This window comes from Nerophis ophidion, linkage group LG02, assembly GCF_033978795.1.
Source record: "Nerophis ophidion isolate RoL-2023_Sa linkage group LG02, RoL_Noph_v1.0, whole genome shotgun sequence".
Classification (NCBI taxonomy): Eukaryota; Metazoa; Chordata; class Actinopteri; order Syngnathiformes; family Syngnathidae; genus Nerophis; species Nerophis ophidion.
Genome location: NC_084612.1, coordinates 74,222,274 through 74,239,988, shown reverse-complemented (window position 1 = coordinate 74,239,988; position 17,715 = coordinate 74,222,274). Strand labels below are relative to the sequence as shown.

General features: G+C 35.6%; 1 long non-coding RNA gene across 1 annotated transcript in view; it reads right to left on the bottom strand.

Annotated features, from left to right (window-relative positions):
- LOC133535189 (uncharacterized) overlaps window positions 1-9,185 on the bottom strand; it is a 38,630-nt gene extending 29,445 nt beyond the window's left edge. Inside the window, exon 1 of the long non-coding RNA XR_009802176.1 lies at window positions 8,970-9,185. This is a non-coding gene — a long non-coding RNA (uncharacterized LOC133535189). The remainder of the gene's footprint in view (window positions 1-8,969) is intronic.
- Between the last annotated feature and the right edge of the window lie 8,530 nt (window positions 9,186-17,715).

Genomic DNA, 17,715 nt, shown 5'->3' with positions numbered 1-17,715 from the left:
CATGAGGACCAGATGAGTCGCCCGCTGGCCTGTTCTAAAAATAGCTCAAATAGCAGCACTTACCAGTGAGCTGCCTCTATTTTTTTTAATTTTATTTATTTACTAGCAAGCTGGTCTCGCTTTGCTGGACATTTTTAATTCTAAGAGAGACAAAACTCAAATAGAGTTTGAAAATCCAAGAAAATATTTTAAAGACTTAGTCTTCGCTTGTTTAAATAAATTCATTTATTTTTTTACTTTGCTTCTTATAACTTTCAGAAAGACAATTTTAGAGAAAAAAATACAACCTTAAAAATGATTTTACGATTTTTAAACACTTATTCCTTTTTACCTTTGAAATTTCTTCCTCTTCTTTCCTGACAATTTAAATCAATGTTCAAGTATTTTTTTTATTTATTGTAAAGAACAATAAATACATTTCAATTTAATTATTCATTTTAGCTTCTGTTTTTTCGACAAAGAATATTTGTGAAATATTTCTTCTAACTTATTATGATTAAAATTTAAAAAAAAAATATTCTGGCAAATCTAGAAAATCTTTAGAATCAAATTAAAATCTTATTTCAAAGTCTTTTGAAATTATTTTGAAATTTTTGTTCTGGAAAATCTAGGAGAAATAATGATTTGTCTTTGTTAGAAAGATGGCTTGGTCCAATTTGTTAAATATTGGATTTTAACTTATTTAAAACATGTCATCAAAATTCTAAAATTACACTTAATCTGGAAAAATTTCTAATTATGTTCCATAAATGATTCTTTAAATTTTTTCAAAAAGATTCGATTTAGATAGTTTTTGTCTTCTTTTTTTTCGGTTGAATTTTAAAGAGTTGAAATTGAAGATAAACTATGTTTCAAATTTGTATCTTCATTTTTTTCCTGTTTTCTCCTCTTTTAAACCGTTCAATTAAGTGTTTTTTCATCATTTATTCTCTACAAAAAACCTTCCGTAAAAGGAAAAAAAATGTACGACGGAATTACGGACAGAAATACCCATTTTTTATATATATGTATAGATTTATTTATCCATCCATCCATCCATTTTCTACCGCTTTCTCCCTTATGGGGTCGCGGGGGGCGCTGGCGCCTATCCCAGCTACAATGGGGCGGAAGGCGGGGTACACCCTGGACAAGTCGCCACCTCATGGCAGGGCCAACACAGATAGACAGACAACATTCACATTCACATTCACACGCTAGGGCCAATTTAGTGTTGCCAATCAACCTATCCCCAGGTGCATGTCTTTGGAAGTGGGAGGAAGCCGGAGTACCTGGAGGGAACCCACGCGTTCACGGAGAGAACATGCAAACTCCACACAGAAAGATCCCGAGGCCGGATTTGAACCCAGGACTGCAGGAACTTCGTATTGTGAGGCAGACGCACTAACCCCTCTGCCACCATGAAGCCTAGATTTATTTATTTATTAAAGGCAAATTGAGCAAATTTGCTATTTCTGGCAATTTATTTAAGTGTGTATCCAACTGGTAGCCCTTCGCATTAATCAGTACCCAAGAAGTAGCTCTTGCTTTCAAAAAGGTTGCTGACCCCTGATTTAATACATAATATGATGCGATAGTAGTGTTGTCCCGATACCAACACTTTAGTACTGGTACCAAAATGTATTTCGATACTTTTCTAAATAAAGGGGACCACAAAAATTTTCATTATTGGATTTATTTTAACACCAAATCTTAGGGTACATTAAACATATGTTTCTTATTGCAAGTTTGTTCTTAAATAAAATAATAAACACACAAGACGTGTCTTTTATTAGTAAGTACGCAAACAAAGGTTCCTAATTAGTCTGCTGACATCTGCAGTAACATTTTGTGTCAATTTACCTTCTATTATTTTGTCTGCATTATTAAAGACAAGTGGTAGAAAATGAATTATTAATCTACTTTTTTATTTACTGTTAATATTTGCTTAGTTTCTCTTTTAACCTGTTCCTTCTACACTTCCGTTAAAATGTTGGCGGACCGGTACTTTTCAGTGGCGGTATCGTATCGAATATGATTCTTTAGTATCGTGGTACTACACTAATACCGGTATACCGCACCAACCTAAATGGTAGTAATTATTTTTTATTTTTTTGTCCTGTCCAGCTTCTCAGGCAAATCATATAGTTGATATAGATGCCCATATCGGCTGTTCAGATTTACTTTACAAAACATAATAATTAATCATAATAATACATAATAATAATAAATAACAATAATAAAAATAACATATATTCAAAAATAAATTATATATATATATATGTATATATATATATATATATATATACATACACACATACACATATATATATACACACACACAAACACACACACACACTCACACACACACATATATACATATACACATATATATACATACATAGATATATACATACATATACACATACACACACATATATATACTTACATATATATATATATATTTATACACACATTTATAAATATACACATACATACACACATATACATATATATATACACATACATACATATATACACACAAATATATATATATATATATATATATATATACACACATACATGTAAAAATACATACATACATACACACACACATATACATGAGTTTCCTCTGCCGTGTGGCGGGTCTCTCCCTTAGAGATAGGGTGAGAAGCTCTGTCATCCGGGAGGAACTCAAAGTAAAGCCGCTGCTCCTCCACATCGAGAGGAGCCAGATGAGGTGGTTCGGGCATCTGGTCAGGATGCCACCTGAACGCCTCCCGAGGGAGGTGTTTAGGGCACGTCCAACCGGTAGGAGGCCACGGGGAAGACCCAGGACACGTTGGGAAGACTACGTCTCCGGGCTGGCCTGGGAACGCCTCGGGATCCCCCAGGAAGAGCTAGACGAAGTGGCTGGGGAGTGGGAAGTCTGGGCTTCTCTGCTTAGGCTGCTGCCCCCGCGACCCGACCTCGGATAAGCGGAAGAAGATGGATGGATGGATGGATGGATATATATATATATATATATATATACATACTACATTCACATTCATATATACACACAAAAAAAATAATTAAAAGAAGATCACAGACATGCTGACACACAGTGTCACTATCTCAGCAACTGGCCAACTTGCAGCAACTCGGAATTTCTTGCAGCACCAAGCTACACAATGGATGCGGGGACTAGACCCAGCAGGCCCCAACCAAGACAGCCACCCGGAAGGGATGGACGGTGGGACCCAGGAGCTCCAGACATGCAGCCCGGATGCAGTAACCTGAGGCGCTGACCCCCGATTGATAAGCAGGCCCAAAGCGTTAATTTAGTGATGTATAAGTGTAGGGTACTGTATACACAGTAGTATCATAATTAAATAGTAAAAAGAATAAACAATAGGTATTGGAGTAATACTGAAAGACTAGATAAATATATAACAGATGATAAATAGTATCTTGTTCGAAAATTAGGTTTGGAATAGTAAATCCAGGATAAGTTAGAGTGATGCTCTTATGTCAAATTATTTAAGGTAAAACTCCCAAATAAACCAAAATCCATGTCAATAAATGCTGCTCACTGCTCCCCTCACCTCCCAGGGCGTGGAACAAGTGAATGGGTTAAATTCAGAGGGTAATTTCACCCCATCTAGAGAGTGTGTGACTATTAGTGGTACTTTAACTTTAACTTCATTATTTTCTGCTGCAAACAGCACAGATGGGAGCACGCTCTGCCCCCTGGTGGCTCACACTAGAAGAAACTACTAGAACATTCAGGCGTTGACACAAACCGCTCATCAAAGTGATGAAATCATCTTCTGGTGTGTCTATTTCAAACGTACAGTTATGTGGTTTACCTCTGAATAGAACACAAACGTGCTTAAAGTCACACTCGGCTGCCAATTCCTGAATTATGCATCACATTTGTGTTATAAGTGACACGCCCGCAAATGTGTTTCAGTCGTCTCCAATATCAATCGTTTTGCCTTCTCTAATTGCCTCCCGGGGGTTGTTTTTTTTTAATGTTCTGCGCACCTTTTTATTGCGCACCCGTCGCTTTGTGGTGTCGTTAGATGTCAATCAGTACTCCCGTCCTCTCCTCTTCATCCTTTCTGTATCCATCAGTCTTGTTGACAAGGGAGGAACAGTTGTGTCACCACAGTATCCTGGCACCGTGTCTGGAGTGGGGTGATAGTGGCGCTGCTGCGGGCTGTGAGGGGTACCGCCGTGCTCAGTTGCCCCAGAGCCGGAAGCCCCAACCTGGGCAGCGGTTAGCCTGCACATCCCTCTGAGGAGCCCTGAGCTCCATTAGGGGAAGTGCCCCACCGTTTATTAACGTCTCCGTAACAGAAAGCCATATCAAGACATCTCTCACGCATCTTCATACCACTTTTGGCCTGCTGCTGCTGGAGTCCAGCCGTGGTGACCCCTGTGGCCCCTCAAGCTTACCCACCGCAACTTGTGCAAAAGCATAAACATTTACTTTCCAAAATGTGTAACTTTGACAAAATTCCTCTCAAAAGTCAGTGGCTGAATGTTTTTTTCATTGTCTAATTAGATTTTATTATGAGAAAAACATAATTTTATTTAATGCGAGCACACAGTTGTTTTTTTCCCCCTTGGCCTCAGTCTGGACCCCCTCTCCAGGGACTCATGCTTAGACCGATTTTTTAAATTTTTTTTTTATTTTCATTTTTTTCTCCCATTCTCCCCCACTTGTTTACCTGTATCTCACCTTTTTTGTAAGGGGCGCCGGAAGTTGGCAGACCCGTCAACGATCCTGTTCTGTCTCCCTACCATGAATTGATTAACGTGGACCCCGACTTAAACAAGTTGAAAAACTTATTGGGGTGTTACCATTTAGTGGTCAATTGTACGGAATATGTACTGAACTGTGCAATCTACTAATAAAATTATCAATCAATCAAACCCTGTAATGTTTGTCTGATCTTGAATGGGATTGTGCTGAAAATTGTTTATTTTCCTGAAGGAACTCTCCTGACGGAATAAATAAAGTATTATCTATCTATCCATCTATCTATCTATCTATCTATCTATCTATCTATCTATCTATCTATCTCTATATCCATCCATCCATCCATCCATCTATCTATCTATCTATCTATCTATCTATCTATCTATCTATCTATCTATCTATCTATCTATCTATCTATCTATCTATCTATCTATCTATCTATCTATCTATCTATCTATCTATCTATCTATCTATCTATCTATCTATCTATCTATCTATCTATCCATCTATCTATCTATCTATCTATCTATCTATCCATCTATCTATCTATCTATCTATCTATCCATCCATCCATCCATCCATCCATCTATCTATCTATCTATCTATCACATGCTACACGTAAAGTCGTGGTCAAAAGTTTACATAAAACTATAAAGAACATACGGTCGTGGCTGTCTTGAGTTTCCAACCGTTTCTACAACTCTTATTTTTTTGTGTTAGATTGATTGGTCACAAAAAAACATTCATGAAGTTTGCTTCTTTTATGAATTTATTATGGGTCTACTGAAAATGTGACCAAATCTGCATACAGTAAAAGTTTCACTGCAATAAGGCACTTTTGGTAGCCGTCCACAAGCTTCTGGCAAGCTTCTGCTTCAACAGCTCAATTATTGTTTCATTTGACCACAGAATTTTCCTCCAGAAGGTCTTATCTTTGTCCATGTGAGGTCAGATGAAACAAAAATGGAGCTGTTTGGCCACAATAACCAGCAATATGTTAGTAGGAGAACAGGTGAGGCCATTAAGGCCAGGAACACTATTCCTACTGTCAAGCATGGTGGTGGTAGTATTATGATCCGGGCCTGTTTTTATGCCAAAGGAACTGGTGCTCTACAGAGAGTAAATGGGACAATGAAAAAGGAGGATTAACTCCAAATTCTTCAGGACAACCTAAAAGGTTGGGTCTTGGGCACAGTTGGGTGTTCCAACAGGACAATGACCCCAAACACACGTTAAAAGTGGTAAAGGAATGGCTAAATCAGGCTAGAATGAAGGTTTTAGAATGGCCTTCCCAAAGTTCTGACTTCATCGTGTGTGAAGAAACAAGTCCATGTCAGAAAACCAACACATTTAGCTGAACGGCACCAATTTTGTCAAGAGGAGTGGTCAAAAGTTCAAGCAGAAGCTTGTGGATGGCTACCAAAAGCGCCTTATTGCAGTGAAACTTGCCAAAGGACATGTAAGCAAATATGGATCTATACTTTTGACCCAGCAGATTTGGTCACATTTTCAGTAGAGCCATAATTAATTCATAAAAGAAGCAAACTGTCACACCTATGGATCTTGTTTTGTCATGTTATGTTTTTGGACTCTTGTTTCCCGTTTTACACTTCCTGGTTTTGTTTTTCCATAGTAACCCATTAGTTTCCACCTGGTCTCCAAGTCACGCCCAGCCCTCAGTCCCACACCTGTTTCTAATCATCATAGCTCCTATTTATATCATTCTCTTTCTGTCCTCTTCCTGGGAACTTTGCTATTTGCATTCTGCTTCATGCCTTCACGCACCCTCAATTACCTTGCAATCCATGCCCCTTGCACCTGTCACAGTACGTTTTTTTTGTGTTAGTTATTCATGGCTTTGCCACAGTGCAAGTTTAAGTTTGCTCATTGACTTTCATGCCATCGAGCAGTTGTTTTGTTTTCCTGATTGTATTTTTGTAGCCAAGTTTTATACCTCTTTGTGAGCGCCCTTGGTTTTCTTTATTTTTGTATTTAGAATCCCAATAAAACATCATGTACCTTAATTCACGCCTGGCTCGTCCCATATTCCCTCTGCGTCGAAGGAGCACACTCAATCCTAGTCCAAGCCTGACACAAACTTCATCAATGTTTTAGTGACCAACAAGTATGTAATCAAATCACTCTATCTAAATAAGAATTGTAGAAATGATTGGAAACTCAAGACAGCCATGACATTATGTTCTTTACAAGTGTATGTAAACTTTTGATCGCGACTGTATATTGCAGCCTCTGATAACAGATAATATGATAACAGAAACCTTGCAAAATAAGTTATGTGCAGAAATATATTAAATCAATTACTCTAATAATTTTTCATATGCGACCCAGACCTCTTTCGTATGTGGATATAAACTGTGTATATGTGGATATAAACTGTGTATATGTGCGATCAGTCCTTAATAAAAGATAATAAAGAATATAAATTGGGTATAAATGCGATCAGTCCTTAATAAAAGACGCTCCCAAGATCAGGTCGCATTCATCCGACCAGAACGTCATCAAAAAACGATAAGAGTCATAATTATTCCCCAAAATAGACGGGTACAAACTAGGGTTGTACGGTACACCGGTATTAGTATAGCACCGCCATACTAATAAATCATATTCAGTACTATACCGCCTCTGAAAAGTACCAGTCCGCCAACCACCTGCACCCCGTCGCCGTCACGTCGTGACATTGCTGGTTTTACGAGCAGAGGAGCATGTTCGGCAGCGCACAATCCTGGAGTACTTACAACCAGACACAGCGTGTAGACAGAAAAGGGAAAACAGACGCATTTTGGTTTAAAAACTAAAGATGAAGGTGAAGTTATAAAACAGAAAGGTCCACCGGATGAGGTGCTTTAAGACATGGCTAGGTAGCTAGCTAGCTAAAGGCTAACGTCCATCCCCAGTCGGCAGTGTTTTGAATGGTAAATGGGTTATACTTGTATAGCGCTTTTCTACCTTCAAGGTACTCAAAGCGCTTTGACACTATTTCCACATTCACCCATACACACACACATTCCCACACTGATGGAGGGAGCTGCCATGCAAGGCCCTAACCACGAACCATCAGGAGCAAGGGTGAAGTGTCTTGCTCAAGGACACAACAGGCGTGACGAGGTTGGTAGAAGGTGGGGATTGAACCAGGAACCTTCAGGTTGCTGGCACGGCCACTATCCCAACTGCGCCACGCCGTGATTTAGAAGTAGCACGTTTTAGCTACTTCTAAATCACTAATCTTGGTCTCCATGGCGACAAATAATGTAAGTTTCTTACAGGTATCATAATCACTGCAGGACGGGGAATAGCCGATCATGCTTCACTACACACCGTTGCTCTCCGGCGTCAAAATGTAAACAAACGCCATTGGTGGATCTACACCTGACATCCACTGTAATGATACCAAATACAGGTGCGTATCTAGTCGATACTACTATGATTACATCGGTATTTTTTGGCATCACAACATCTACTTTAATTTTTTTTATTTTATTTATATTATGTTTATAAACTCAGGACACATGCAGAATTTTGTGTCCGATTGATACCTAAATTTGTGGTATCATCCAAAACTAATGTAAAGCATTCAAACGACAGAAGAATAAGTGATTATTACATTTTAACAGAAGTGGAGATAGAACATGTTAAAACAGAAAGTAAGCAGATATTAACAGTAAATAAACAAGTTGATTAATAATTCATTATGTAAAACTTGTCCTTAATAATTTAGACGGAATAATAGAATGGAAAATGACACAATACTATGTTCATTATTTTATTTAAGGACTAAATTGCAATAATAAACATATGTTTAATAGGTTGATTGGCAACACTAAATTGGCCCTAGTGTGTGAATGTGAGTGTGAATGTTGTCTGTCTATCTGTGTTGGCCCTGCGATGAGGTGGCGACTTGTCCAGGGTGTACCCCGCCTTCCGCCCGATTGTAGCGGAGATAGGCGCCAGCGCCCCCCGCGACCCTAAAAGGGAATAAGCGGTATAAAATGGATGGATGGATGTTTAATGTACCCTAAGATATTTTTGTTAAAATAAAGCCAATAATGACATTTTTTGTGGTCTCCTTTATTTAGAAAAAAATCGAAAAATACCGAAAGTATTGAAATAGTTTTTGGTACCGGTACCAGTACCACAATATTGGTATCGGGACAACACTAGTACAGACTAAATATTTGACTAAGGAGCAGAAAAGAGGTGAAAATAAAATGTTTTAGGAACTCACGAGAAGATTCCACCACTCCTGTCTCAGACTGCCCGCCCACAGACAGACTCTTCAAAGCCAGAAATACTTGTCCTCTTCCTTCTCAAACTTCCACGAACAATAATTCGGTTAAAAAAAATTTAATTGACTTTTTATTGCACAAAATCCTTGAAATTGGCACAAATGCGCCAAAATACTGAGACCGACTGGAGTGGAGGCCATGTTTACTTCCGTAAACACTGCATTGTGTACGACGTCATGACGTCACGTCCGCATGCGAGTCAGCTCGCGTTCACGTTATAAATCGCATTTTTCTTTGTACAAAAAAGATCAGGTTTGACAAAATAAAAAAATCTGAATTTAAAAAAAAAACTGACCCTGCATTGTGAACGTAATCAGAGACAAATACCTTTGAGTGATAGCGAAAATAGCACTTCCGGTCAGACAACTCATACCAATGAAGTCCATGGACATAATCCTGCATGTGTGATTAACAGCAAAAAGTTACTTCTGCGTGTTTATCTGAAATATGTGTCAGATTCCCGCACACAAAAAATGTGAAAATGAGGAAAAAGAAAGACAAAACAATCAAAAATTGTTGTTTCATCAAGAGTTTGGCTCTTTTCATCGTGACCATTTGACTTCATAGCAGAAAATGACCAGCAGGGGGCAGTGTTGCACCGTTCAAAGAATTATATCACCGGATTGGATTTCTAGTCCAAAATGTGTCACAGGATGCATCTATGGCAGGGGTCACCAAACTTTTTGAAAGCAAGAGCTACTTCTTGGGTACTGATTAATGTGAAGGGCTACCAGTTTGATACACACTTAAAAAAATTGACAGAATTAGCCAATTTGCTCAATTTACCTTTAATAAATAAATGTATATCTATCAAAAAAAATGGGTATTTCTGTCTGTCATTCCGTTGTACATTTTTTTTCCTTTTAAGGAAGTTTTTTGTAGAGAATAAATTATGAAAAAAAAACTTAATTGAACGGTTTAAAAGAGAGAAAATCAAATTTTGAAATATAGTTTATGTTCAATTTCGACTCATTACAATTCAAAATTCAACTGAAAAAAAAGAAGAGAAAAACTAACGAATTCGAATCATTTTGAAAAAATTAAAAAAATAATTTATGGAAAGTCATTAGTAATTTTTCCTGAATAAGATACATTTTTGAATTTTGATGACATGTTTTAAATAGTTTAAAATCCAATCTGCATTTTGTTAGAATATATAACAAATTGGACCAAGCTATATTTCTAACAAAGACAAATCATTATTTCTTCTAGATTTTCCAGAACAAAAATTATAAAAATAAATTCAAAAGACTTTGAAATAAGACTTAAGTTTGGTTCTGAATTTTTTTTAGATTTGCCAGAAAAATGTTTTGAATTTAATCATAATAATTTTGAAGAAATGTTTCACAAATATTCTTTGTCGAAAAACAGAAGCTAAAATGAAGAATTAAATTAAAATGTATTTATTATTCTTTACAATAATAAAAAATAAATTTACTTGAACATTGATTTAAGTTGTCAGGAAAGAAGAGGAAGGAATTTAAAAGTTAAAAAGGTATATGTGTTTAAGAATCCTAAAATAATTTTTAAGGTTGTATTTTTTCTCTAATAAAAGTTATAAGAAGCAAAGTAAAAAAAAAAAATAATTAATGTATTCGTGCGCAACCTGAGGGTCCCTGGTTCAATCCCCACCTAGTACCAACTTCGTCACGTCCGTTGTGTCCTGAGCAAGACACTTCACCCTTGTTCCTGATGGGTGCTGGTTAGCGCCTTGCATGGCAGCTCCCTCCATCAGTGTGTGAATGTGTGTGTGAATGGGTAAATGTGGAAGTAGTGTCAAAGCGCTTTGAGTACCTTGAAGGTAGAAAAGCGCTATACAAGTACAACCCATTTATTCATTTATCATTTAAACAAGTGAAGACCAAGTCTTTAAAATATTTCCTTGGATTTTCAAATTCTATTTGAGTTTTGTCTCTTTTAGAATTAAAAATGTCGAGTAAAGTGAGACCAGCTTGCCAATAAATAAATAAAAATTAAAAAATAGAGGCAGCTCACTGGTAAGTGCTGCTATTTGAGCTATTTTTAGAACAGCCCAGCGGGCGACTCATCTGGTCCTAACGGGCGACCTGGTGCCCGCGGGCACCGCGTTGGTGACCCCTGGTGTAAAGCTAAGCTTTTACTGGTCCCATTCTTAAAAGACAGAAAGCAAAAATGCATAATTTCAAGAGAAAACGTTGAAATATTGATTCTCAAAGCTGACAAGCAGGCTATATTTCCTCATATGGAGTTTGAGTTTATTTAGAACATGCATGCATACAACATGATTGATTGAAACTTTTATTAGTAGATTGCACAGTACAGTATATATTACGTACAATGGACCACTAAATGGTCCAAGAAGCAGAGCTTATTTAAGCCTACCCCTTTTCCTTTACATAACAGTTGCTAAATCCTTTGTTCACTTCCTATTCTCAATTTATTCACAATATACTCCATAAAAAAATCACAGTAAAATAATAATAATAATAATAATAATTAGTGATGTAAATAATATTTCATATGGTGAGATTAGTGAGCTGCGATGAGATGGCGACTTGTCCAGGGTGTGCCCCGCCTTCCGCCCGATTGTGGCTGAGATGGGCGCCAGTGCCCCCCGCGACCCGAAGGGGGAATAAGCGGTAGTAAATGGATGGATGGATGGATGGAGATTAGTGAGATTATCCATAAAATGAATGGATGGATGAAATAAATTCAGAATATTTATCATAGTTCTTCTTCTTTGTACTTTGTAAACACTTTAACTTTGAAGAGTTTCTTGAAGTGGATCATATAAGTACATTGTTTGATTTCATTCATTCTGTCATTTAGTTCCACATCCTGACATACTGAAGGTCTTAATTGTTGTACGTGCGTACAATTTTTAAAAAAAGTAAAGAGTGAATGCAACTTGTTGGGCATATTTCCAAAACGGGACAAAAGTTTTAGCAGCCCAGATTTGAAAAAGTAGAATTGATTGAAACTTTTATTAGTAGATTGCACAGTACAGTACATATTCCGTACATTTAACACCCTAATAAGTTTTTCAACTTGTTTAAGTCACGGTCCACGTTATTCAATTCCTGGTAAGAATCACCAAAATAGATAGAAAGCATTGAAAAATGTGCTATAATTCCTTATTTGAAAATAAAAATAATTTAACAAATCTGTGTGGGGGCAAAGTCTCGTATTTATTTCTATGTATTTAAATATAAATCAATATCTTCAGAGTATTTCTCTTTTTACCAATTATTACTGACCCCCATTGCAAAATGATGCTGCAGAATCTTCCAGAACCTTCCATGTTTTTCTCTTTGCATTCAATGAAAGCAGTAAAAGTAGTAAAAGTAACCATCGTCCTCACCTACATCATCCCACTGGGTTGAGTTTTTCCTTGCCCTGATGTAGGATGTTGTTGTAGTTTGTGCAGCCCTTTGAGACACTTGTGATTTAGGGCTATTTAATTATACATTGATTGATTGATTGAAAGAAAGCCACAAAGGGGCCGAAGAAAGTTGTGAGTGCCAGCACTTTTTTTTTTAAAGAAGCTGAGAAACACTAATAATTATATAAAACCAAAGTCCCTCATCACCGAGTCTTAAATGAAGGTAAAAGTTATTTCATTCATCATGTATGTCACATGTACACATTTTTTTTTTTTACCCTAAAAAATATTTGTGTTGATATTTGTTGTGTCTGAAAGGGATTCAAACATTTTTACAATTGTATTTTTACAGGAAAAACTGTTTTAGTTTTCGATTTGACCTTTCGGAAGGGATTAAACTAAACTCGAGGTTCAAATTTTTATGGGGGTTTGTTAGTTGAAGTTTATTTTTGATTATACATCAGATATTTTCCATTTCTCTCTTTTCATGCCCCAAAATGACTAGGGGAGTACTTACTCCTGTTTTTTACTTTTAACTCAATTTACCTCAAGGATGTGTAAATACTACAGTTTTGGTAAAATATAGTTAAGATTAACTTAATCATTTTCAAAAGGTTGAATGCGTTTATCCCTTTTTGTTTTCCTTGTACTTTGTAAATTATTTTGAATAGCCTCTTCTTTTAAATTTTTATTGACTTTCAGACACATTTAAAGACATGAAGCGACTAGCAAACATTAAATTATGGGGTTTTCCCCCCACAAGTAAAAAAAAAAAAAAAGTATGATAATAATAATAAATTGAGTAAGAAACCACAGACAGATGTCAACATAAAACCACAGGCAGCTGCATTCCTGAAGGACCTAAGAGAGACATAGCAACCCACGAGCACACAAAAGGCTCATCAACCACCCGCATTTCAACTGTGATTCAATCAGGGTTCATTTTGGAGATCAGTTTCTCCCAAGGCTCCCCAAATCTCTTGAACCTTTATCTGAATAGCCCCTTCAACTGGATCTTTCGAGGACATTATTTGACTTCTTTGCTGAATACATCCCATAATTTCATTCCACACTGCAGGAAAAAAAACCCAAAACGGTCAAAATATAAGATAAAAAAAATACTAAATACAAGTGAAATTAACAAGCTGCATGGACAGATAATTTGACTTGATAAGATGCCCTAAAGGCCACCAAGTGTATGTGCTCACAAAGGATGCAAACACCTCATTCTGTTTTTAAATTTGTTTTAGGAGTCTTTTTACATGTTTTTAGGAGTATTTTTACGTTTTTTATGAGTTTTTTTATGTGTTTTAGGATCTGTTTTTAAATTTGTTTTAGGAGTCTTTTTACATGTTTTTAGGAGTATTTTTACGTTTTTTATGAGTTTTTTATGAGTTTTTTAGGATCTGTTTTTAAATTTGTTTTAGGAGTCTTTTTACATGTTTTTAGGAGTATTTTTACGCTTTTTATGAGTTTTTTAATGTGTTTAGGATCTGTTTTTGAATTTGTTTTAGGAGTCTTTTTACATGTTTTTAGGAGTATTTTTACGTTTTTTATGAGTTTTTTTTATGTGTTTTAGGATCTGTTATTAAATTTGTTTTAGGAGTCTTTTTACATATTTTTAGGAGTATTTTTAATTTTTTTTAATGAGTTTTTTTATGTGTTTTAGGATCTGTTTTTAAATTTGTTTTAGGAGTCTTTTTAGATGTTTTTAGGAGTATTTTTACGTTTTTTTATGAGTTTTTTATGTGTTTTAGGATCTGTTTTTAAATTTGTTTTAGGAGTCTTTTTACATGTTTTTAGGAGTATTTTTACGTTTTTTTATGAGGTTTTTAATGTGTTTTAGGATCTGTTTTTAAATTTGTTTTAGGAGTCTTGTTACATGTTTTTAGGAGTATTTTTACGTTTTTTTAATGAGTTTTTTATGTGTTTTAGGATCTGTTTTTAAATTTGTTTTAGGAGTCTTTTTACATGTTTTTTTTGGGAGTATTTTTACGTTTTTTATGAGTTTTTTATGTGTTTTAGGATCTGTTTTTAAATTTGTTTTAGGAGTCTTTTTACATGTTTTTAGGAGTATTTTTACATTTTTTATGAGTTTTTTATGTGTTTTAGGATCTGTTTTTAAATTTATTGGAGGAGTCTTTTTACATGTTTTTAGGAGTATTTTTACGTTTTTTATGAGTTTTTTTTATGTGTTTTAGGATCTGTTTTTAAATTTGTTTTAGGAGTCTTTTTACATGTTTTTAGGTGTATTTTTACATTTTTTATGAGTTTTTTATGAGTTTTTTAGGATCTGTTTTTAAATTTGTTTTAGGAGTCTTTTTACATGTTTTTAGGAGTATTTTTACTTTTTTTATGAGTTTTTTATGCGTTTTAGAATCTGTTTTTAAATTTATTTTAGGAGTCTTTTTACATGTTTTTAGGAGTATTTTTACGTTTTTTTTTAAGGAGTTTTTTATGTGTTTTAGGATCTGTTTTTAAATTTGTTTTAGGAGTCTTTTTACATGTTTTTAGGAGTATTTTTATGTTTTTTAAAAGTTTTTTAAGTGTTTTAGGATCTGTTTTTAAATTTGTTTTAGGAGTCTTTTTACATGTTTTTAGGAGTATTTTTCCGTTTTTTATGAGTTTTTTATGTGTTTTAGGATCTGTTTTTAAATTTGTTTTAGGAGTCTTTTTACATGTTTTTAGGAGTATTTTTCCGTTTTTTATGGGTTTTTTATGTGTTTTAGGATCTGTTTTTAAATTTGTTTTAGGAGTCTTTTTATATGTTTTTAGGAGTATTTTTACGTTTTTTATAAGTTTTTTTTATGTGTTTTAGGATCTGTTTTTAAATTTGTTTTAGGAGTCTTTTTACATGTTTTTAGGAGTATTTTTCCGTGTTTTATGAGTTTTTTACGTGTTTTAGGAGTCTTAATGTGTTTTAGGAGTCTAATCATGAGTTTTAGGAGTCTTGTTATGTGTTTTAGGAGTAAGTTACGTTTTAGATGTCACTGTGCATCTCTTCGGAGTCATTTTATGTGTTTTGGAGTCGGTTTTAATGTTTTAGAAGTTGGTTGTTGTGTTTGTAAATGTTTTACTCGTCATTTAATGTGTTAAGTCATTTTTTATGCATTTGTGTTTTGCACAAAAGGTAGAACATCTCACTCTGTGTTTTTTGGAATCACATACAGTGGGGCAAAAAAGTATTTAGTCAGCCAGTGATTGTGCAAGTTCTCCCACTTAAAATGATGACAGAGGTCTGTAATTTTCATCATAGGTACACTTCAACTGTGAGAGACAGAATGTGGAAGAAAAAATCCAGGAATTCACATTGTAGGAATTTTAAAGAATTTATTTGTCAATTATGGTGGAAAATAAGTATTTGGTCAACCATTCAAAGCTCTCACTGATGGAGGTTTTGGCTCAAAATCTCACAATAAATGGCCCCATTCATTCTTTCCTTAACACGGATCAATCGTCCTGTCCCCTTAGCAGAAAAACAGCCCCAAAGCATGATGTTTCCACCCTCATGCTTCACAGTAGGTGTGGTGTTCTTGGGATGCAACTCAGTATTCTTCTTCCTCCAAACACAACGAGTTGAGTTTATACCAAAAAGTTCTATTTTGGTTTCATCTGACCACATGACATTCTCCCAATCCTCTGCTGTATCATCCATGTATCCATTTTGGTATAAACTCAACTCGTCGTGTTTGGATGCGTAAGTTGTTGTTGTCATTTGAAATGTTTTACTAGTCTTTTAAGTGTTAAGTCATTTTATGCAATTGTGTTTCGCACAAGAGGTAGAAAATCTCACTCTATGTTTCCTGGAATCTGTAAATTGAAAAAAAAAAACTACTACAAACAGAATAAAAAAATAATGTGTACTGTTTTTCCATGGACAACATAATGTTGTAAAAAACAATGTAAATTTTACACAAAAATTCTGGCAACTAAGCCACGAGACAGAGTTGGGTTTTTTTTAACGGCGCGTTCAAGGGCCACTGAACAGGGTAGGACGCCACAACGCCCGCTAGATATAATAACAATATATTTTATTTGTTAAGAATTTAAAAAACACTATTTTACAGTAACATTTCGTAAGTGTAAGGTTTTTACTGTAAAATCGACAGTCAACTTAAAACAATTTATATAATTAAATAATTAATTTTAATTATAATTGTTAATTAATTACTAGCGGCCCTCTGATGGCAGCCATAACTGCCATGTGGCCCTCAATGAAAAGCAGTTTGACATCCCTGAATTAAAATTAAGCATCCTTTAGATGTTGCCAAATCTTTTAGTCGTAGTGGAAAGTGGGCACCATACTCGGGTCGAAGGTCAAAGGCCTAACAGTGACAATGGGCGTGGTCAAGGGGGCCTGGGAGTAGTGAAGAGCGTTTATTTATTGTTGTTCTGGCTGTAATAAAAAGTTGCGATGAAGACCGGGGGCACAGGAAGCAGGAGAGGCGGGCGAGGTTTCAAAAAGGTGTGCGAGTGGAAGAGGCCGTTAGGAGGGCCTCCACTCCCCTGACCACAAGGCTGAAGATGGGAGAGGCACGCACGCGCCGTACCTGCGCGCATGTCAGACCTGCAAAGGCGACACAGGCGAGCGAGGCCAACGTTCCGTTTGAAACCGGAATTCACCAGAACAAGTGTATCCTGATGTGGTGAGGGGTAGGGGGTGTGGAGGGGGGTGCACAGATGGCACCACATTGCAGGCCTCGTCTCATTTCTAAATTTGCACAAGGACGACACAAAATGTCAAATGGGGGGGTCGGGCGTTCACTGGAGACACAAACGTGTAAATTAATTGTAACATTTTTAACCCCGACAACATTCTCTATATTTTGTTTTTGCAGAAGACGACACTCAGACGTCTTATTAGAGAGGACAAGGACGAGGTGCCATTAAATACACTTGAAGGGAATTATAGTCTTTTTACAGCTTTTTTACTGACTCAAAGTCATTTGTATCGCACCTTTCACACAGAAAAAAGTCTGAATATCAGAAATTGCCAATATACAATATATATAAAAACACAATATGATTAAAATATGGAAACAAAATAAAAGAACATAAACGTCATAGCAGCGTGAACAAATAAATAATTGTTTTAAAGTAGCAGTAGAGTGGAACAATAAGTTGACTTTATACATTTAATTGTGTTTTATTGTGTTAGTGCTGTCCTGATACCAATAGTTTAGTACCAACATTATTTAAAAACATTTCTAAATAAAGGGGGCCACAAAAAAATAAAAATAAATAAAATAAATAAAGTAAATTAAAAAAAATAAAATTAAATTAAATTAAATGTAAAGTAACAGTAGAGTGGCACAACAAGTTGA